This window comes from Physella acuta, unplaced genomic scaffold (genome assembly GCF_028476545.2).
Source record: "Physella acuta isolate Inbredline_101_S28 unplaced genomic scaffold, ASM2847654v3 ptg000879l, whole genome shotgun sequence".
Classification (NCBI taxonomy): domain Eukaryota; kingdom Metazoa; phylum Mollusca; class Gastropoda; family Physidae; genus Physella; species Physella acuta.
The window spans coordinates 25530-48482 of NW_026732396.1; the positions used below are offsets into that span (position 1 = coordinate 25530).

The following is a 22953-nucleotide window of genomic DNA, read 5'->3' on the forward strand; positions in this document are numbered from 1 at the left end:
GCGCGGCTGCTTCACACAAATTCAGGTTTTGAGATCTGCATTTTTATGGGGTGGTTTTTGATGGGGGTGGAGGGAGAATGACGGGAGGGGGGTGGGGGGGCTAACATGCATGTTTTGTTTCCAGGCAATCTCGTTAGAAATCGTATTAGAAATCGGCTTTGTGTTTTTTGATGTTTAGATTGCAGCCTGTTGAAGAACGTTTTTTGTAAATTCCCGAGAGACTCGAGCTAGCCCTATCTGTTTTCACACGACATGGGAAATAACTCGTGATGTAATGTTTGGAATAAGCCCTTGTTTGACGGTAAACAAATCAAATCCAATCTAGCCTAGGATAAAAGGGGCACTGTAAAGATTCAGAAGTGGATATTTTAATAGCAAGAAGCTATAAATCATTTAAAACATAAATGTATTCAGCTAGAGTTTTAAAATATTTTTTTGTTTTTTTAAATTATAAAAACAACAGAGAACGGCGTGGTTTAACGGAACAACCCGCATTTTCTAATCTGTAAGTCATCAGTAGGAACACGGGGTACCCACAGCAAGCCCCAGGGGTGGAGATCGCATGTCCATACCCCCCCCCCTCCCCACACACACACACACACAAACATCAATACACGTGTAGTATGAAACAGATATCCTTAAATCAGTCAGGAGTTTACCGATAAACACTGCAGAAAAAACGATAAAATAAAACGCACTTCTAAACAACTAATAAAAAAAAAAGCTTTGTTTTCAATTATTTCTTATATGACATAAACCATTTATTTTAATGCCATGGAATGCTGTAACTGTAACTTCCATTAGCGCATGGGGAAGGGGGGAGTGCAGGGGGGGGGAGGAAAAATATTTCAATAATTGCAGGTCAAAAAGTTAAACAGAACAACATTCCACATGTAATGCATACCGAAATTATATAATCAAAAACGTAAATGAGAACAGTTTCAGCTTAAATACAAAGACGCCAATTTTTTCATCAAGATTTTAAAACAAAATCCATACCGCATTAACACAGAAAATACAAAAGAAGTAGGACACAACAAAGGGAATCGGGTAAACTAAATCGATCTTGACAACCGGTTGGGGAGTGGGAGGGGGGGGGGGGCGGTGCGTGGGTCAACGAAAATCTAATCAGAATCAATTTCGTTGTTCGTCTCTAAGCCAACCATTCATTCGTCTTTATATAAACTTAAAGAGCAGCAGAAGTAGAGCAGCCACAACGGTAATTAACGACCCCTTAATGAAGTACCTGAATGCACTCGCCCAAACGTTAAAAAAAACAGAACCTGTGTGTTGATGAGTTCGTTAACACCGGATTAAACCGGATTAAGCGGATTAAGCAGAGGATAAAGACGAGCGGGTGATTCAGCGCTGGCGGTGACTCAGAAACGACTGAAGCTTGCCGTCCGTTCGCTCGCACACGTTACGTAACGGTTGAATCAATCGGGTGCACGGTTTGGCCTGTCGAAGTTCGATCATTTATGCTGGGTATTGATTAGGTCACGTGAGCCGGGTCGGTGTGACTTTGGTGACAATGCTGGCTGGAGATGGCACAATGACGTCCGTTATTGTAATTCTGACCATGCGTGATTAAACACGGTGTGAAATCTATAATCTATCTATCTATATACTACTAAAAGTCAACTTTGTTTACATGTTTGAATATTTATTTGTTTGCCTGATCGAAAATTGTGATATGTTCGACTCTATCTGGAAAGCTGTAAAATGGTATGCAGGTAGAGAATAATTTTTTAATGCAGACAGACTGTTGATCACAAATTTATTTAAAGACGTTAATTAATTTATTGATTTATTCCTATGCAGAATAACCCATTTTTTTTAAAAATATTTGAAAAGCCACTAGACTCGGCGGGACCGTGACGTCACAGGTTTTTGTTTACTCTTTAGTACAATAAAATGGCGGCGTCTATTGAAGAAAATTGTGTTCCCATTCAAAAGTTTAACGCGTTCTAAATCTAATTTTCTGTCGGTCATAACTTTAACAATACGTCCGTTTGCTGTATTTATTACGTTCCAACACTTATATCAATTTTCAACTGTCTTTTTCATTTAGTTTTACGATAAATTTCTCTAGATCTAAAGATCAGCTATCGAAGGAAATTTATGAATCTAGCCTAGATCTAGATCTAGCCTAGATGTAGGTCACTAGATTCAATGTAAATTCTACATCTAGAATCTATTTCAGGCCTTAATTATTTTATATAAATCTTTGTTTGGCTTATTTAAGATAAAATTTAATTTGAAAGTTAGTACTACTAGACTTATTTTTAGATCTAGATCTAGAATCTATACGCGTAAATCAAGTTGCATAAGGAGACACGTAGTATAGTATAAAAATTCACTTGTGACGTCACGAGTAAATAGCTAAAATGGTAGCGTAGTCAGCTCTCATGCAGGAGGCACGGGTTCTAGACCAATATGTCAATGAAATTTTTTTTTTCAATTTTTTTTTTAGATGTGAATGATAACGTTGCCTATCTGAACTTGGCAAGATACAGGGCAGGTGAAGTAGAGTTCATCTGTTTCTTTGTCCTAAGCATATGAAAGGATAGTGTGGTCAGATACATGCTCGGCTGGAATTGTTTTTTAAACGATAAAAACATGTTGTCTGAGACTTGGCAGGACACTGGGCAGGTGAAGTAGAGTTGAGTAGGTCACCTGTGACGTCAGTTTATGAAGGGATAGTCCGAAATCGGTGTTTTCGGTGTTTTTAAAAGATAAAAAACATATATTTGAATGTGGGGTCTGTTTTTTGTGACGATAAGTGACACTGCAGTAGCGTACCGAGGAGGGGGGGGGACGGTAGGGGAGGGGAGGCGGGGGGGTGGGGAGGGGAGGCGGGGGGTGGGGGGGGGGGGAAGGGGAGGCGGGGGGGTGGGGAGGGGGAAGGGGGGGGGGCATATGTTGGGGCGCCAAAATGGTTTGGAAAAATAAATTGATAGGTTGAGGGGGGTTCAAATCGAAAGTTTGAGTGGGGGGGGGGGGGGGTGCACATCAAAAGTTTGAGGGGGGGGGGGGTTCAAATCGAAAACTTTGTCCCCGGGCGCCGGGAAGGGTCGCTATGCCTCTGAGTGACAGACGTGATGTTTTTTGATGGATGACCCCCGAAACCCACAGTTATCCAACGGATGACGGGTATTCTAGTTAATACTAATAGTTTCGCTGTCTCTCTATCTATCTATCTGTCTGACAAGAACGCTCTAGAGAAAACACAAGGAAAATAAAAACATGCACAGTAATTCGAAAAACGAAGTATGACGTCGACACATTTAGCGCACAGAGTAGAAAATAATCTCAAACCCAGAGAGTGCTCAAAGTTATATGACGTCATTGATTTTCGCGTTAACATTGAATAAAAAGGAAATGTTGTCTAATCTTAATGGTTTGCGTGAAGAGTTTCTTGCATACAATTCTTCGGGTAGGGGCGAAGCCCCACCCCCCGCGTAAGAACGTCTGAGCCCCCCCCCCCCCCCTCGGGGAGGGGGCGGACACTGGAAAAAGTATATAATTATATTTCGTTGAATGGGACGGTAGACATGTTTTTTTGGGGGGGGGGGGGGGGGGTGGGGGTGGGGGGGGGGGGGGGGTGGGGGGGGGGGGTGGTGTGTGGGGGGGGGGTGGTGTGTGTGGGGGGTGGGGTGGTTTTAGTTTAGACTTTTTCCTCCCCAGAGAGGGGTGGGGGTACTTGAAATTTTCGGGGGCGGGGGTAGAATTTTCGGGGAAGGGGCGGACACTGGAAAAAGTATATAATTATATTTCGTTGAATGGGACGGTAGGCATGTTTTTTTTTGGGGGGGGGGGGGGGGGGTGGAGGGGTGGGGGGGGGTGGTGTGTGTGGGGGGGCGGTGTGTGGAGGGGGTGGTGTGTGTGGGGGGTGGGGGGTGGGGGTGGGGGGTGGTGTGTGGGGGTGGGGTGGGGTGGGGGTGGTGTGTGGGGGGGGGGGTGGGTTGGTTTTAGTTTAGAGAAAAGAGACAGCACTATCAAGCTAGCGCCCGGTGTATCCTTCCTCAACGGGCCATTTTTCTCGTCTATAATATAAGCGGGCTGAGCGTGTGTCAGTCCTTCCTTCCTTCTGTCATCGCTATAGCTTTTGGAACCATAAAAGTAAACATTCGCACCATGCTGTGCTTTTCAGTGCACCGCAGTGTCTTATTATAAGTATTAGAGTAGGGTTTGTTTATATAACGACATAGAGCAATTTTATAAATGACACTGTGTTTACTTTTTTGCATAACGTTATGAAAATATTAAATATTCGCACATTGCTAAAACATATTAAAAAAATCAATGTCAAATATCATTTTAGTTTATATTCCTAGAAAAAATGGATACATTTCCATAAAAGTAGGTCGAAAAAACTAATTAATTCAACTTTTTTTTTGTGGTAATTTTTTTCAAGGGAGGTAATTTGAAAATATATTTAACTCAACAATAATTTAAGTTAATCTTTTTTGTATTACTACCGCATTGATTAGTATATGTTAATGTTCATAATTAAAAGAGAAAAATGTTAAGATTATTTATATTATTTATTATTTTTTTCTAATTAGTCTATGATTTCTCTAAAATCACTATCTTTTTGCTTTTGTTTTTCGGTGTTATGAAAACAGATGGTGAAATTAGACTTTTTGAGAATAATGGAAATGCTCTCTCTGAGCGCTGACGTATGGGAAAATGTTTTTTTTTAAATATTCAACTCACTCTCAATAAATTAAGTTAATTTTTTTTATTACTTCCACATTGATTATTATATGTTAAGTAAAATAAAAAAAATGTTAAGATTATTTACATTATTTTCTAATTAGACTATGATCTCTCAAAATCACTATTTTTTTGTTTTTGTTTTTCGGTGTTAACAGATGGTGAAAATTTAGAATTATAGTATAGAGAATGCTGGAAAGGCACTCTCTGGGCGCGGATGCCTAAGAAAAGCGTGTTGTTCGTTGGTGATTCTATTGTTGTGGTTGTGTTGTGGTTGTGTTGTGGTTGTGTTTTGTTGTGTTGTGGTTGTGTTGTGGTTGTGGTTGTGTTGTGGTTGTGGTTGTGGTTGTGTTGTGGTTGTGTTGTGGTTGTGTTGTGTTGTGGTTGTATTGTGGTTGTGTTGTGGTTGTGTTGTGTTGTGGTTGTGTTGTGGTTGTGTTGTGTTGTGGTTGTGTTGTTGTTATGTTGTGGTTGTGTTGTGGTTGTGTTGTGGTTGTGTTTGTGGTTGTGGTTGTGTTGTGGTTGTGTTGTGATTGTGTTTTGTTTGTGTTTGTGTTTGTGTTATGTTTTTGTTTGTTTTGTTGTGTTGTGGTTGTGTTGTGTTGTGGTTGTGTTTTGTTTGTGTTTGTGTTATGTTTTTGTTTGTTTTGTTCTGTTCCAAAGTTGGTACATTTAAAAAAGATTTACCGTGGCGGAGCACGGGATGCAGCTAGTTATACTATAGCGAGGTATAACACGGTGCTAAATTGTGTTATAGCGTGCGAAACACTTTGCGAAATTATAATATAGCGTGCGAAACACGGTGCTAAATTATGTTATAGCGTGCTATAACTCGGGGCTAAATTATGTTATAGCGTTTTATAACTCGGGGCTAATTTATGTTATAGCGTTCTATAACTCGGGGCTAAATAATGTTACAGCGAGGTAAAACAAGGTGCTAAATTATGTTATTGCACATGCAATTCATGGTAAACAATTTCAACTGGTGTTCTGTCATTGTCAACTGGTAGATCAACATTATGACTAATGGTGTTAAAAAACTATGTTCACTGGTGTTGTTTGAGAGCATCGACTAGTTGTACTGACTACTGGGATTATAATTGTACTTAATTTTTTTCAAAGTCTATCAAACTGTAAATTAAAATGTTTTAAATAAAACATTTATTCTCTAGCATGCACGTGAGCTGTAAGCAAGATAGTTCAGATAGTGCCAGAAAAGCACGCACGTAAATATTTTCCGACCCAAGGCTCACCCCACTGCGGAACTTAAGTCCCCATCCCAACCTCGTAATTCAATCACAGACCCACTTGCATCCTAAAATAAATAAAAATATCAATATTTTATATTTATATATATATATATATATATATATATATATATATATATATATATATATATATATATATATATATATATATATATGTATACATATATATGTATACGTATACATATATATATATATATATATATATATATATATATATATATATATATATATATATATATATATATATATATATATATATATATATATATATATATATCGGCCGAATTTCCTGGGAATAAAAAATAAAAAGCCCAAGTGCGTAGCTACAAATGATGTAAAGTAGAAAAAAAAACTGTTGGCCCTTCTAATGTTGGCACCTAAACCCACAGGCTAATGATTCTAATTTACTTTAATCGTTCGCCGCCAGAAAATAAATAGAAAATCGGTTCTTACGATATGATGGCGGGCGATAAAGAAGAAAGTGATTGATTGATTGCGTGATGTAATCAAGAACGGCTGGAGTGAATTAGGCAATAGCCAGCTGGTTAACAAATGCTGACAAAGTAAAAGAGACTTAAATATTCTTAACACAAATCGATTACTTTACTACAAATATTTCTGTAATACAATTTGTTTCTAAAATCATACCCCCCCCCCCACCCCCCCGCCTTATACCGGTGTTTAATTCCTTTGAACGAATATTTGTACATGAACACAAGCCACACTTTAATTGCTAATTAGTTAATTACGAAACGTCTTAGAATGTTTATGACAACAAGAAAATTTCAATATTTGAACTAATATAGGCCTACTAAAAATCTCTTACATCAATGCTTTGTATTTGCTAAGTGTTCGTTTTGGAATATGCAACAGATGCAAATAGATGCTATGATGAAGAGCTGTTAGATCAGAAAGTGATCTAGTAACCAAACCTCCCTACCCGCTATAAATGAGAGATTAGATTAGAAAACAACGAAACTATAACGATTAGAAAACAACTAAAATATAACGATTAGAAAACAAACTATAACGATTAGAAAACAACGAAACAATAACGATTTGAAAACAACGAAAAACTATAAGGATTAGAAAAAAATGAAAAACTATAAGGATTAGAAAATAACGAAACTATAAGGATTAGAAAATAACGAAACTATAACGATTAGAAAACAACGAAACTATAACGATTAGAAAACAATGAAAAACTATAAGGATTAGAAAGCAACGAAAAATTATAACTATTGCAAAACAATGAAAAACTATAAGGATTAGAAAATAACGAAACTATAAGGATTAGAAAATAACGAAACTATAACGATTAGAAAACAACGAAACTATAACGATTATAAAACAACGAAACTATAACGATTGGAAAACAATGGAAAAACTATAACGATTAGAAAACACTGAAAAACTATAACGATTAGAAAACACTGAAAAACTATAACGATTGGAAAACAATGGAAAAACTATAACGATTAGAAAACACTGAAAAACTATAACGATTAGAAAATAACGAAACTATAACAATTAGAAAATACTGAAAAACTATAACGATTATAAAACAACGAAACTATAACGATTAGAAAACAACGAAACTAAAACGATTAGAAAACAACGATCCTATAACGATTACAAAACAATGAGAAACTATAACGATTAGATTCGTCCACAACTGCTATTCACATTCATCTGTTCTCAGTCCTACCAATACAGCGAGGGAAAATTTCCAAGGACGCGTTACTTTGTGGCCAGCAGTTAATCTTGACGTATTAATTGCTCGCCCATAAACCCTCCCTTTCCCTTCACCCCCCCCCCCCCCACACACACACACTCACACACACACACGCATGCGAACACAGTCCGGCATGCGTAGAAACCAGTATGGTTTGAAACGGTTTAGTACGAAATCAGATTGATAGTAACAGAATTTCTTGGGGAACCGGATGTAATAGACACTAACAGAGGGTTGGGGGTGTAGGTGGAGTAGAGGGAATCTGATGAAATAGATAGACCCTAGCAGGGGGTTGGGTGTAGGTGGAGTAGTGTGAACCAGATGAAAGAGATACACTTTAACAGAAGGATGAGGTGTGGGTGGAATAGAGGGAATCGGATGAAATAGATGAGATAGACCTTAACAGAAGGATGAGGTGTGGGTGGAGTAGAGGGAATCGGATGAAATAGATAGACCCTAACAGAGGGATGAGGTGTAGGTGGAGTAGAGGGAATCGGATGAAATACATATACTCTAAAAAAAAGGGTGGGGGATGTGGGTGTAGGAGGAGAGGGATAAGAAGGTCTCGGGTGAGAGAGATACTCTTACAGAGGGTTGGACGGTGGATAGAATGTGGGGGGTGGGAGGGAGGTGAACGAAACAGATGCTGCACTTGTGGAGACGGGACGTTAACAGCTGGCAGTTTCATTAACACTTGGCGGCTTCTGTCGTTCCCTCTGACATTGTATCGATGGGGGTCAACTTTAGTATTGATGGGGGGCGACTATAGTTGTATTGATAGGGTCAACGTGTTGTCGTATTGATGGGGTCAACTTGTTGTCGTTTAGGTGGGGGTCAACGTTAGTCGTATTGATGGGGTCAACTTGTTGTCGTTTTGATGGGGGGCGACTTTGGTCGTATTGATGGGGGTCAACTTGTTGTCGTTTTGATGGGGGGGGGGGGACTTTGGTCGTATTGATGGGGGTCAACTTTAGTCGTATTGATGGGGGTCAACTTGTTGTCGTATTGGTGGGGGTCAAGTTTAGTCGTATTGATGGCGGTCAACTTGTCATATTGATGGGGGTCAACTTTAGTAGTATTGATGGGGGTCAACATTAGTCGTATTGATGAAGGGGGAAGGTAACCTTTTGTTGCATCGTTGATGGGGGGGGGGGTGGGTAACTTTAGTCGTATTGAGGAGGTTAACACGGATATCCTCCCTGCTGATCCTTCCCTTCCCCCCCCCCCCACCCCTTTCGAGAAACACTGCCCGAGTTCCCACTATTGTCTCCTCTCATCGCCTTCATCATCTCACGTCACTTCTCCTCACATCCACAGAGCACGTGACGTCACTACGTGAGCTATTTATATCCGTCCGCTTGTCATAAGCCCTGCCTCATCAATAGCTTCAAGCGTACGGAGACCGGGGGCGGGGGGATGTGTGGGTGAGACTAACATAATCTTAACGTTCAAAGTCATCCAGAATAGGAATCACCTTCCACAACAATTATGCGAAACGACAGGTCATTTAAAATAAAAGAGCATCGGGATAGTTTGGCGTGAGCTTGACTTCAACGTAAAATAAGAAAAAGTGAGGGGTATTTTTGTGGGGTTTTTTTTTTGTCATGTCATTTTTTGTATTAGGACTGACGTGCTTTGCCAGAGAGAGAAAAAAAAAAGAAAATGTTTTTTTGGAAAAGTTTTTGAGAAGGTCAAGGTAATCTCTGCTGGTAACAGTGCATGTAAATTGGTCGACCATTAGTGGTGAAGCTGGAGGAGGAGGTTGAGATAGGGTCGGGGGATGAGATAGGGAGAGAGGGGAGAGGGGACGGGGGGGGGGGGGGGGGAATAGGGTGAGGAGGGGCGGGGAATAAGATACGCGGATGGGGGGGGGGGGCTGAGTTTGGGGAGAGGAGGAGGGAAGAATAAGCTATGCCGCCGGTAACTATAGGACTACGCTTGCATAGGTCACACACTTTTAATGAAAAGTTTGTTTTTTTTTTAAAGAAAAAAAAATTGATAAATTTAGTCTGTAATTAAATACGTAAGTTTTAGCACACACACGAAGTTTAAAATCTCATAAAATCATTAAGTTTTATCAAATACAAAAGTAACGTTTTAGTTGTCACATAAGTTTAACCAAAACATGTTAGGCCATGTGGAACAGAGGGATGGCACGGTGGAATACAGATTAACTCTACTCCACCTGTGTGTTCACTAAAAGTAGGTAGGATAGTGTTGAGTCGGCAAAAACAGGTTAATTATTTCCCACCTATGTTGTCAATTAGTAGTAGCCTTTTTCAATTTTTAAAACCAAACTTGAATTGTATGTATTTAATCAAGTAAAGATGAAAAACTTGTATTTTTATGAGAGCGTGGATTATTCTTTTACTAGTCAAAGCTCCTGATTTATTTACACACAATGCTTTAGGATTAAAACTTTAATATAAACCTCTTTCATGTGAAATCCAGCGCTTATCTCAAAGTTGAATCAATTCTTCTACCTTGAATTTCTGCTTTGAAGTTACGTCAACATCACATGCGGCTGTTGATCAGGTAATTACCGGTTAGATTGATTGTCAGCAAGGTAAACTGCTTTAGCGCTTGTTCTAGTTATATAGAGGGGGGCGGCCGCACAAGGGAGAGGATTTTCTTATTAATTTTGGTTTTAGTTGTTTTTTTCTTTCATTTCATTTCAACTTATTGTTGCAAAAGATGAGAGAACTGTAGTATATTGCATTATCATGTAAAGGATTATAACTTAAACAGAAATCAAAGGAAAAAGTCGAGATAAAATTGGTGAGTAGCTAACACGAAAGGTTATGGAACCAGGGTTAAAAAAATGTATGATAGGAAACAATCACTGACTTACCTCTTCAACCCGTTCTGATCGATGATTGTTATCTGGTTTGTTGTACACGAAACACACTGTACCTGTACACACTGTGAAGGTAGCAGCTCGGCATGTACACATGGCATATTTACATCCAGCATTTGTGTACTGAGTTTGATGAAAGCTGTGGATGAAGATTTATTGGCATTTGATAAATTTGGGTTTAACGTATCTTCACAGTTGGCATTTGGGTGCTAACATTGATGTGTAAGAAGAAATATGAACATATAGTTAAAGTGTCTGTTAAGCACATTAGTCAATCTTTTTTTTTTCCATAATAAAACATCCATGTTATCTACATACAACGGGGTCATGTTTGCTTAGCCACATAACCCAGTCATTAATTTACTACTACTAGCCTTAACCCAAAGCATAACCCGGTAATGCGATGTACTGGAATAAACACAGATCTACTAAAACATAGGTAAGTGGCAAAAAAAAAACTTCAGTGGGTATCTAACATCACAGCCAAACACTAGAACTGGTCTCAAAGAGCTACCATTGTATTAGTAATGGATGTATCAAGTGAAAATTATTAGTAAACATGCTTATTAAATGACTGTGGGACAATTATTTCCGTTTATGAAATGTAGGGTCTTCCATAAATTATGTAATGGATTCATCAGTCTTCCGTAAGGTCAATATTTCGGGATCGTCCATAATTAGTTATTAATTTAGTGGTGGTCCGTACAAGAAATCAACGTTTTAAGGGGGTCTTCCATCACTGTAATAACCGTTTTTAGGGGTCTTTCACTACTGTAATAACCGTTTTAAGGGGTCTTCCATTACTTAAATCCGACTTAGGGGTCATAAATAAATGAGCTTGCCCATTTTGGGGTCGTCCATAAATGAAATCATGGACAAAAATGTACAGCAGACAAAAAGGTGTTGAAAAATACAAATATACCACACATTTTGAGCAAAAAAAGAAAAAAAAATAGTTACTTCACATGACGGCAAAACTTTGACAAGTTCTTTTAGAAAAAGAGGGGGGGGGGGGGGTGTCTAGCTTCTTGTACGACGTGTGACGATATTGCCTTAAGGACCGATCCATTATTAAACAAACATGAAATAGCTGTGAGAATATCAGGTGCAACCCCTATCGTTTAAAATACATTGACAACAATGTGCAAGAAGCACCGCGTGCTATTTACTCAGCTTGATCAAATGGAGAACGTACCCTACAGGTCTTAAATACAGGTCTTTAATACAGGTGCTTCACATCTACATTTCTTTTACATAAACAGCTGCTAGACATCTACAACTTTACCACAAAAACAGGGGAAACACACACAGCTTTGCTTAAAAGTAATAAAAAGGGGGTTGGCATATTGCTAGGATTACGTTACACAAACACGTGTAAATATATCTTACAAATGAAACCCAGATTTGTTAGCTTAGCAAAAATGATAACCACCAAATCTTGAAGAACGCATCGTTCAACTACTAACTGAAAGGGGGTGAAGAAAGAGGATGCACGATAAACAACAACACTACGACAAAGAAAAAATATAATGTGTAGTTTCTCTAACACTAGTGCCAAGATATATTGGACTTTTTGCCTAGTACTAGCAACCAAGAAATGTAGTTTTCCGAGTACTAATATAAGAAGATGTCTTAGTTTTCTGAGTAATACCAAATGTCGTAGTTTTTCTAGTACTAATATCAGCAAATGTAGATTTTTTAGCACTAGTGCTAGCAAATGTCTTTTTTCTAGTACTAGTAACAGAAAATATAGCTTTTTTAGTACTAGTATCAGGAAATGTAGTTTTTGCAGTACAATAACAGGAAATGTAGTTCTCCTAGTACTAGTATCAGGAAATGTAGATTTTCTAGTACTAGTATCAGAAAATGAAGTTTAGCTAGTGTTCTAGTACCAGCAAATGTAATGTTTCTAGAGCTAGTACCAGGAAATGTAATGTTTCTAGAGCTAGTACCAGGAAATGTAATGTTTCTAGAGCTAGTACCATGAAATGTAATGTTTCTAGAGCTAGTACCAGGAAATGTAATGTTTCTAGAGCTAGTACCAGGAAATGTTTCTAGAACTAGTATCAGGAAATGTAATGTTTCTAGAACTAGTATCAGGAAATGTAATGTTTCTAGAGCTAGTACCAGGAAATGTAATGTTTCTAGAACTAGTATCGGGAACAGTAATGTTTCTAGAGCTAGTATCAGGAAATGTAATGTTTCTAGAGCTAGTACCAGGAAATGTAATGTTTCTAGAGCTATTACCAGGAAACGTAATGTTTCTAGAGCTAGTACCAGGAAACGTAATGTTTCTAGAGCTAGTACCAGGAAACGTAATGTTTCTAGAGTTAGTACCAGGAAACGTAATGTTTCTAGAGCTAGTACCAGGAAATGTAATGTTTCTAGACCTAGTACCAGGAAATGTAAGAAATGTAATGTTTCTAGAGCTAGTACCAGGAAATGTAATGTTTCTAGAGCTAGTACCAGGAAACGTAATGTTTCTAGGGCTAGTACCAGGAAATGTAATGTTTCTAGAGCTAGTACCAGGAAACGTAATGTTTCTAGAGCTAGTACCAGGAAACGTAATGTTTCTAGAGCTAGTACCAGGAAACGTAATGTTTCTAGAGCTAGTACCAGGAAACGTAATGTTTATAGAGCTAGTACCCGGAAACGTAATGTTTCTAGAGCTAGTACCAGGAAACGTAATGTTTCTAGAGCTAGTACCAGGAAATGTAATGTTTCTAGAGCTAGTACCAGGAAACGTAATGTTTCTAGAGCTAGTACCAGGAAACGTAATGTTTCTAGAGCTAGTACCAGGAAACGTAATGTTTCTAGAGCTAGTACCCGGAAACGTAATGTTTCTAGAGCTAGTACCAGGAAATGTAATGTTTCTAGAGCTAGTACCCGGAAACGTAATGTTTCTAGAGCTAGTACCCGGAAACGTAATGTTTCTAGAGCTAGTACCAGGAAATGTAATGTTTCTAGAGCTAGTACCCGGAAACGTAATGTTTCTAGAGCTAGTACCAGGAAACGTATAGGGTGTGTTATGTTAAAGATCTCACAGCGCTGGGGGACAGGTCTGACATTTTCCTTGTTGTTTACTAACGGTGTGTGTACTGGTTGCACCTCGACTTGGAGGTCACTGGCTGTAAACAAACGATGATATTGTTGTCATTTCACACTGGGTGTCAATAATTAAACACTGTCAAATTGTGATGCGAATTGTCATAACTTAATTATGTATCATTCAGAGTAGGTTTGTGTGTTCTGTTTAAAATGTAATTGTACTTGAAATAACACTAAATGTATGTTTGGCAGTGTGTTGGTCTACACTGTGTAAAAGTTTATAACGACAAACAGTAGAGAGCTAGGGTTGTGAAAACAAACGCAATCAACACTAGATAACAATGTCGGACAATGTAGTACAATCAACAAATCACACAGCTAGGAAGATAGAATTGTTGCTGGACCGTCTCTATCCATTAGTGAGAGTACAAACAACTGGCTCTGTCAATAGGAATGTGTGCTGTGCAAATGTAGCTTTCAAAGATAGGACACGGTGAGGCGTGATTCTTTGTTCTGATGAGTTTTCACGGTTTGATATCATCGTGACCACTTGTGATGCGTTTGTTTTTACATGCGTACACATTAACAGGTAGCTCAATGTCACGTTTAAAACATCTTAAACACGTCAGTGTAATGTACATGAAATGTAAATAACACATGATTGTATTTTTTTATTTATTTTAACAAATGATGGGGTAGAATGTGAGTGTCATGGCATACACAACTATACTTTAACATTAGAAGTTGACAAAGAACAATAAAATATTTCTAATTGTAATTTCAATTGCAGGTGAACTTTTGTGTTATCATAACGTGTCGTAAAACTCCAGTTAAAGAACAAGTGTTGGGTAATGTGAAAACATATTAACAAGGCGTGTCTGCTTGAAAGGTCAAGATGTGAATCAGTCATGTCTGATTGATTCAGTCAAGCCTGCTTTTAAGGTCAACATCTTAATCAGTCATGTCTGATTGATTCAGTCAAGCCTGCTTCTAAGGTCAACATCTTAATCAGTCATGTCTGATTGATTCAGTCAAGCCTGCTTCTAAGGTCAACATCTTAATCTGTCATGTCTGATTGATTCAGTCAAGCCTGCTTCTAAGGTCAACATCTTAATCAGTCATGTCTGATTGATTCAGTCAAGCCTGCTTCTAAGGTCAACATATTAATCAGTCATGTCTGATTGATTCAGTTAAGCCTGCTTCTAAGGTCAACATCTTAATCAGTCATGTCTGATTGATTCAGTCAAGCCTGCTTCTAAGGTCAACATCTTAATCAGTCATGTCTGATTGATTCAGTTAAGCCTGCTTCTAAGGTCAACATCTTAATCTGTCATGTCTGATTGATTCAGTCAAGCCTGCTTTTAAGGTCAACATCTTAATCAGTCATGTCTGATTGATTCAGTCAAGCCTGCTTCTAAGGTCAACATCTTAATCAGTCATGTCTGATTGATTCAGTCAAGCCTGCTTCTAAGGTCAACATCTTAATCAGTCATGTCTGATTGATTTAGTCAAGCCTGCTTCTAAGGTCAACATCTTAATCAGTCATGTCTGATTGATTCAGTTAAGCCTGCTTCTAAGGTCAACATCTTAATCTGTCATGTCTGATTGATTCAGTCAAGCCTGCTTCTAAGGTCAACATCTTAATCAGTCATGTCTGATTGATTCAGTCGTGCCTGCTTCTAAGGTGAACATCTTAATCAGTCATGACTGACTTATTCAGTCTTGTATGCTTCTAAGGTCAACATCTTAATCAGTCATGTCTGATTGATTCAGTCAAGCCTGCTTCTAAGGTCAACATCTTAATCAGTCATGTCTGATTGATTCAGTCGTGCCTGCTTCTAAGGTGAACATCTTAATCAGTCATGACTGACTTATTCAGTCTTGTATGCTTCTAAGGTCAACATCTTAATCAGTCATGTCTGATTGATTCAGTCAAGCCTGCTTCTAAGGTCAACATCTTAATCAGTCATGTCTGATTGATTCAGTCAAGCCTGCTTCTAAGGTCAGAATCTTAATCAGTCATGACTGACTTATTCAGTCATGTATGCTTCTAAAGTCAACATCTTAATCAAACATGTCTAATTTGACAAGATAATCAGTCATGATTACCTGTAAGGCCAACATATTAATCAGTCATGTCTAATTGATTTTGACAAAATATCATTAAGTCTGACTGGTAGCAAAACATGACAAAAAACACAGAGTGGAGCCAGTGCTGGCTGTAAAGAATAAACGACTCACGGGGGGGGGGGGGGGGGGGGGGGGGAGTCGTACGTTCCACTCCGACACAACAACCTGACAGCGCTAATCAGGCCTGTCTGAGAGACTCGTAGAGAATGACGGGGACAACAGGAAGTGGTGGAGCCCATGTAATCGACAACCAACAAATTGACGGCAGCTCAATAACAAACAAAAATTGTTCTATACCTCTATCAATTAATGAACTGAGTTTAGCTGTGTTTTATTGCGCAAACATTAATGCAAACGCAAACATAAAGGCAAACATAAACATAAACGCAAACAATAACGCAAAACATAATGCAAACGCAAACATTAACACAAACTTAAAACGCAAACATAAACGCTAACATAACCGGACAAATAACGCAAAAAAAAATAAACCGGGAGTGATCTCCCCTAAACTTTCTCGAATATTTTTATATAAAATAACAGGGGATGGGAACTCGGGCTATAGACATGATTTTTAATCCATTTTAAATACTTAAAGTTTTAAAAATAGAATAAAATCTCGTAGACAAATTAATTGCACACCAAGAGAACGCGAAATAAAAAAGCGCATAATAGTGCGCAATATTATTAGTACTTTTAAAATTTACATTAGTTTTTTGAGAAATCGGAAGTAGCGTAAATTACTACTTCCGGTCAACGGAAATTACTCAAAATTTAACAGAAGGTGGAGAATTAGATCTTTTACTTACATGTGAAATTTCATTTATCTATCTGAAATAGTACTCAAGTTATAGGCTTTTGAAAAATTCAAAGTAGAAAAAGTACCACTTCCGGTTGTCGGAAATCGCTCAAAAGTTGATACGGATCTACGATTTTGATATAATACTTATATATGAAATTTCATCAACCTAGCTGTAACGGTACTCAAGTTATCGTGTTTACACACGGACACACAGACACACACACACACAGACATACGGACAAGATTGCAAAATTATGTTTTTCCGTATCAGTGAGGTGTAAAACGTCGAGATTTGTAAAAATCTCGATTTTTTTTTTTTGCACGATTACAATACTTTCTCTATACTACGTATATACGAGAAAGTAACAATGTGATATATATTGTTGCTGTTCTGTTTTATCAGTAACATCATTTTTATAATCACTGATATTGTATACTATTTGCTTTTACAATGCCAATCATTATTAATAGAATAGTGATACTGGTGGGTGATATGTCCAAAATATTTTCTTTTAAATCTCGACGGCCGTTTAGCCCCTTGCTTAATACTTGCCTCCTTAATAGATAAACCATTAAATGCAGAAAGTGAATGAAATAAATATTAGCACTATAGAGAAGTATAGATAGGCTGATTACATTCACATTATACATTAACTTTTTTTGCATTAATAATGTTTTTTTATGTGTGTAATAAACAGCCGCTTCAGAAATGAACATGTGCTAATTGGCAATTAATATATACAAGAATGATAATCAAGATGATCTAAAGAAAATAAACCACTTGTTTAATCAATAGAAAAACAGATTTGCTCTTCTCAAGTTTGAACAATCCACTTCAACTAGATAGACCGCAACATGAGAGTGAACAGGGAATTTATGAAACTATGTAGCCAACATTTGTGATCTGGTTGTTTCCATCAGGTTTTTACTTTCTTCCCTATAGCATTTTATACGTTAGGGGAATATCTATTGCCTCCACCCTGCAACAATCTCACGCCTTTAGGTTTAAAAGACAGCTTTCTATAGCTAGACCACGCCATACTTTATTATGGACAAATATCAATTATAATTCAGTTGTTGTTTTTTTTCATTCGTTCAATTGCTTGTCTATGAATAACTGGTAGATTGAAAAGATCATGTTCAATAGACTTTAGAGCTCGACTAATAGCTATATTTGAATTTACAACTATAATTACAGCGTGAAACCAACCAAACTTCAAGTAATTACCAAAATATATGTTTCGATGTTCCACGTTAGTTTCTGTCTGAATAAACAATAGGCGAATTAAATGTGGATATATATTAGATCTGCATATGTTTCAAATGTGACAGAGACGACAACTAAATTATTTCCCAAAAATATAACCATCAGTCATCAAAATAATTTTCAGTGATTGGCTCGGTTTTATTTACACCTGCAATATGAAAAATAATTTTCAGTGTGAGTTACCGTTCTCTTTCTCTCTACTGCGAATTTTGGACTACTTTACTTATTTAGTTAGCTTTCAATTAAGTGTGATACACAATGAGCAATCAATTTTCTAAACAATTATTCTTGCTATGATCCAACCCTTAGGCCTAAGCCCGCACAGCAAAGTATACTAATAGGATGTTTAATTTATTCACTAAATTTTGTGTGAGTTGATGAGAGAGGGGAAGCAGTGTCGTAGCGACTATTTGATAGTCAAGTATGTATGTATATATCGATTTGAACAAACATATGTATACATACATACATATATATATATATATATATATATATATATATATATATATATATGTATGTATATATATATATGTATATATATATGTATATATATATATATGTATATATATATATATATATGTATATATATATATATATATATATATGTATATATAAATATATGTATATATATATATATGTATATATATATATGTATACATATATATATACATATATATGTATATATATATATATATATATATATATATATATACATATATCTAATATATAAAGCTCAGTTCTGAATGTGATGCATTTGTATGTCGTTGGAATTGTACGAATTTAAGTGTTAGAAAATTATCGTGCGCATTTGTCTAAATTTATGAGCTAAAAAATTACTATTGAAAGTGTTGGGAAATAATTTTCATTTTTCAAATTATAGTAATAATTGTCGGCATGTTCATTAAACACAAGTTTAAAAAAAAATATCATCTTTTACAAAAATTCTAATTATGTCTTTATTTAGTCCTATAGCACTTACTTCCCTTTGATAAATTAGGAAAAACACAATTACTTCCCTTTATAAAACCATTGCATTTTGTGGAAAAGTATTTACTTTTTAATTACTTTGTTTTGGTGTTGGGAAAAAAAAATAATTACATAATTAGCGGGGATTGATCAAGTGCAAATGTTGTAGGTATTTTACGGATAAGCTTGGAGTATTATAATTATTCATCAAATTGAAACAGGCGCGTTCGTTTAAGTGAGTGCAAAAGACTATGAATAAGTTGGGGTACTATAGTCGTTCATTAAGCTAAAACAGGTGATTCCGCCCCGGGCGTTTATGTTCGCGTTAGTGTTTTCTTTGTGTTTAGGTGGGTTTGCGTTAGTGGTTGCGTTTTGATTTGGTTCGTTTTTGTTCTTTCTTTTTTCGTTTTTGTTTGTGTTTTTTTGTTTGGGTTTGTATTTGTGTTTTTGGTTGGTTTTGCGTTTGGATTTGGTTTGTTTTTCGTTGTTTTTTTTTTTGTTGGTATTGGTGTTTGTGGTTGGGTTTGTTGTTAGGTTTTTGTTTTCGTTTGCTTTTTTGTTTGTTTTTTCTTTGTGTTTGTATTGGTGTTTGTGGTTGTGGTTGGGTTTGTTGTTAGGTTTTTGTTTTCGTTTGTATTTGTAATTGTGTTAGCGTTATGTTGCGTTTTGTTGTTTTGGTTGGTTGTGGTTTGGGTGGGCAATGCCGGGTTTATGATGATTACTAAACACACAGGTAATGGTCTTTAACAGAAAGGTTTTTCACAGAAGCCAGAGCAGGGCCTGGCCGGGACGGCTAGTTTATATATATAAAAGTTTCAGCATACATTCAAGATACAATGAGAAGTGTCTTAAGATAAAAAGTAACAGATTTTTCGTAGTCCTATTTGTATGCCAATTATGTACATAACACAAACAGGAGAGGAAACACTTTCACAACAATAGCCTGGACTATAACCTTACAGCAGCTGCTATTGCTAAGCCTGTTCCAAATGGCATACGACGCACCAACCAGTGCGTACTGACCACAGCAGACAACCAGATACCGTTGATTGATGCCAGATTAGTTGTAATTATCGCTCGCTCTGTTCGGTCATATATACGGGAATCTTATTTCTGATTGCAGGTTTCTAAATTAGTTTAAGACCATATGCTTGGAGTATGGTAATGTTAAGATGTTTACTTCAATTTTGGCTTAGAATCCAGGCATCTCTAGGCATCCCCCGAACGAAATGAAATTTACATAGAAAATATATACTTTTATCAGTGTCCGCCCCCCCCCCCCCCCCCCCTCCCGGAAATTTTAGTCCGCCGGAGAAAAAAGTCTGGAAGAAACACTGTTTAGAAATGACGGTTTTCTTAATGTCTTTCAAATACCTCCCCGCCCTCGATGCACTATTATCTGCAATCTTTCAAAATGTCTTTCATGACATCCAACATTTTTGTAACTATTCTTTTTATCATGTTTCGGTTTTTTTTAACCACAGTAAATGCTATTCCATTTTATTTTTCAGTAAAATTTGTTATAATCTACATGGTGTACAAGATCTATCAGAACACGAGATCATACAATCACGCATAACTAAAAATAGAAACAGCCAGGGTGAGAATGAGGTTGACGTCATGAAGCATAGATTATAAAAACACTTAGTGCGCATGTGACAATCTTGATTGACAGCTTCACGTTTCCGCTAGCGCACGATGTCAAAACTTTGAAAAAGGAAACAAATCAACCCAGTTATTTTTAATTACTGAATCTTTTTCAATGCCCTTTTATATATTTACTTTTTCTTTACATAACTAAACAATAGCGTTTAACTATTCTTTACGTTTGATAATGATTTTTTTTTTAAATAAACAGTTGGAACTTATTTAGTTTTATTTACTTTCGCTCTTTCATACCCCAGAAATGGACGGCGTGGGTGGATGGTAGGGTTAACTGCTACCTACACTTTAGTCGCGAGTTCGGATCCTATACTACAGACATTCGGACGTCATTAAGTGCCCCCCCCCCCCCCCCCCTCTACAACTCTGATGTATTCCTTTAGAGTTGTGTGTATTCAGCGACGTCCAAAAGTATGTAACTCACGCTAGGGAAACTAAGACGGCTGAGAATAGGGCTGACCACACTACACACATGTATGCCGAGGTCATCTGCCCCATGTGTCTTAGGCACGAACAGGAAAAGATAATGATGCTATAGCCACACGTCATTTACCTTCGACCACACAACCTCACGTCATTTACCTTCAACCACACAACTCCACATCATTTACTTTAAACCACACAAGCCCACATCAATTACCTTTAATCCCCACAACCCCACGTCATTTACCTTCAACCACACAAACTCACGTCATTTACGTGCGCAAGTCGTTCAAACACGTCACCCACACAAACATACATTATGCACACTCGTCTTTGATCAGCGGCAACGTTGTCTACAACCAACGTCACAATTCTTCGACCACAACCACAACACCAACCACATTTTTAAACAACCTCCCACGCAATCAATACCTAACCCGGTGTATTCAAGCCATACAATTAACTTTACGTATACCGCACAGCTATTATCATGTACGTACTAGAACATTTAAATTCAGTCCTCAACATCTGCATTAATTATCTTTCGACAATTTCAGCGAATTAAGAAGGGGAAAGAACTCATGCAGAAGAGGACAGCTAACATTGTAACCGTACTTGTTACCTCGCTGCTGCTCAGGCCTGAGACCTCTCACGTAATAAAATATTTTTTAGAGCCGAAGAGCGAATCAATCACTGTCTTCATTACGGAGATGAGAAGGGGGAAGGGAAAACAAGACTCCGGTCCTTCCTATTCATCGGAATATCGGTGCAATTATCGACAAATGAAAACAAAATACTCCAACGCAAAAAGCTTTTATTTTATTTTTTTAAACCGATCTTTTTATCTTCGCCAGAATAAACACAGAATAATACAGACATCAACGCAATATGTTTGCGTGTGGAGAAAAAAAGAAAGATAACTCTTTATTGTCTAGAAAAGAAAGATAGTTTCCCCTTCATTTCCGGGCACATTGTTAAGCGAAAATACCTATACGTGCGAGTTGATGATATTACCAGCTAGGCCCACAATAGACCAATCAATTGGTTAAGACCGGGTGAACGCCCCTGTTTGAAGTCGGAGATGGATTCTAAGGAAAGGTATGATTGGATCGTCCCAAAGATCAGTGGCGCCATCACCGGGGCGCAGCATGCCAACGTCATCAAATGGTCCGGGGGTGGGCGGGTCACGTGATCAAGAGAAATAACTCGTGAATAAAGCCCGGAATGGGCGGAAGTCAACAGCGACTAATGGTCGAGAAGGATGAAGGAAAACTCGTTTGTCTAAGCGACCTTTGCATGGCACGTCCGACTTGACCACTGGCATTCAGACACGTTTGGCATAACATATTGACATAGGGGCGCCATGTTAGCATGGGGTACACCAGGCATAGCATAATGACGTAGAGGGCATCAAACATAACACTGGCATAGCGGGCACCAGATATAACATTTTGGAATATCGGGCACAAAACATAACATATTGACGTAACGGGCATCAAACATAACATATTGGCATATGGGGCACCAGACATAACTTTTTGGCATAATGGGCACCATACAACATATTGGTTTGGAGGGCACCAGACATAGCATTACAATAGAGGGCACGAGGTATAACAGCATAGAGGGCGCTTGGATATGACATGATAATGGCATAGAGGGCACCATACAAACGTACTGGTTGAGAGAACACCAGACATAACGCTGACATAAGGGGGCACATGATATGTCAAACTGGCATAGAGAGCATCGCCACACTGAGCTGCATATAAGACATTTGGAAGACGTCGGACATTAAAGCATAGGCAACATTTGTCAAACGTATGAAAGCCAAGACTTTTGGCTAGCAAGTATATCCCTGAAGGAGTGAAATTATGTTGTATTTGTCAGCGGTAAATCTTTAATGGTCAGTGTGTCCATTGTTTTCTTTATATTTGTCAGCGGATAATCTTTAATGGTCAGTTTGTCTATTGTTTTCTTTATAATTTGTCAGGGGAAAATGGGGGGGGGGAAATCTATCTAATTCAACTCATCCTTGCATTGCGAAAAAAACTAAATGCATTATGGTAAAATATA

General features: G+C 37.6%; 1 protein-coding gene across 1 annotated transcript in view; it reads right to left on the reverse strand.

Moving 5' to 3' along the window:
* LOC131952601 (substance-P receptor-like) overlaps nucleotides 1–22953 on the reverse strand; it is a gene marked incomplete at its 3' end in the record, with an annotated part of 80739 nt that overhangs the window by 23557 nt on the left and 34229 nt on the right. Inside the window, exon 2 of the mRNA XM_059315347.1 lies at nucleotides 10574–10718. The remainder of the gene's footprint in view (nucleotides 1–10573; nucleotides 10719–22953) is intronic.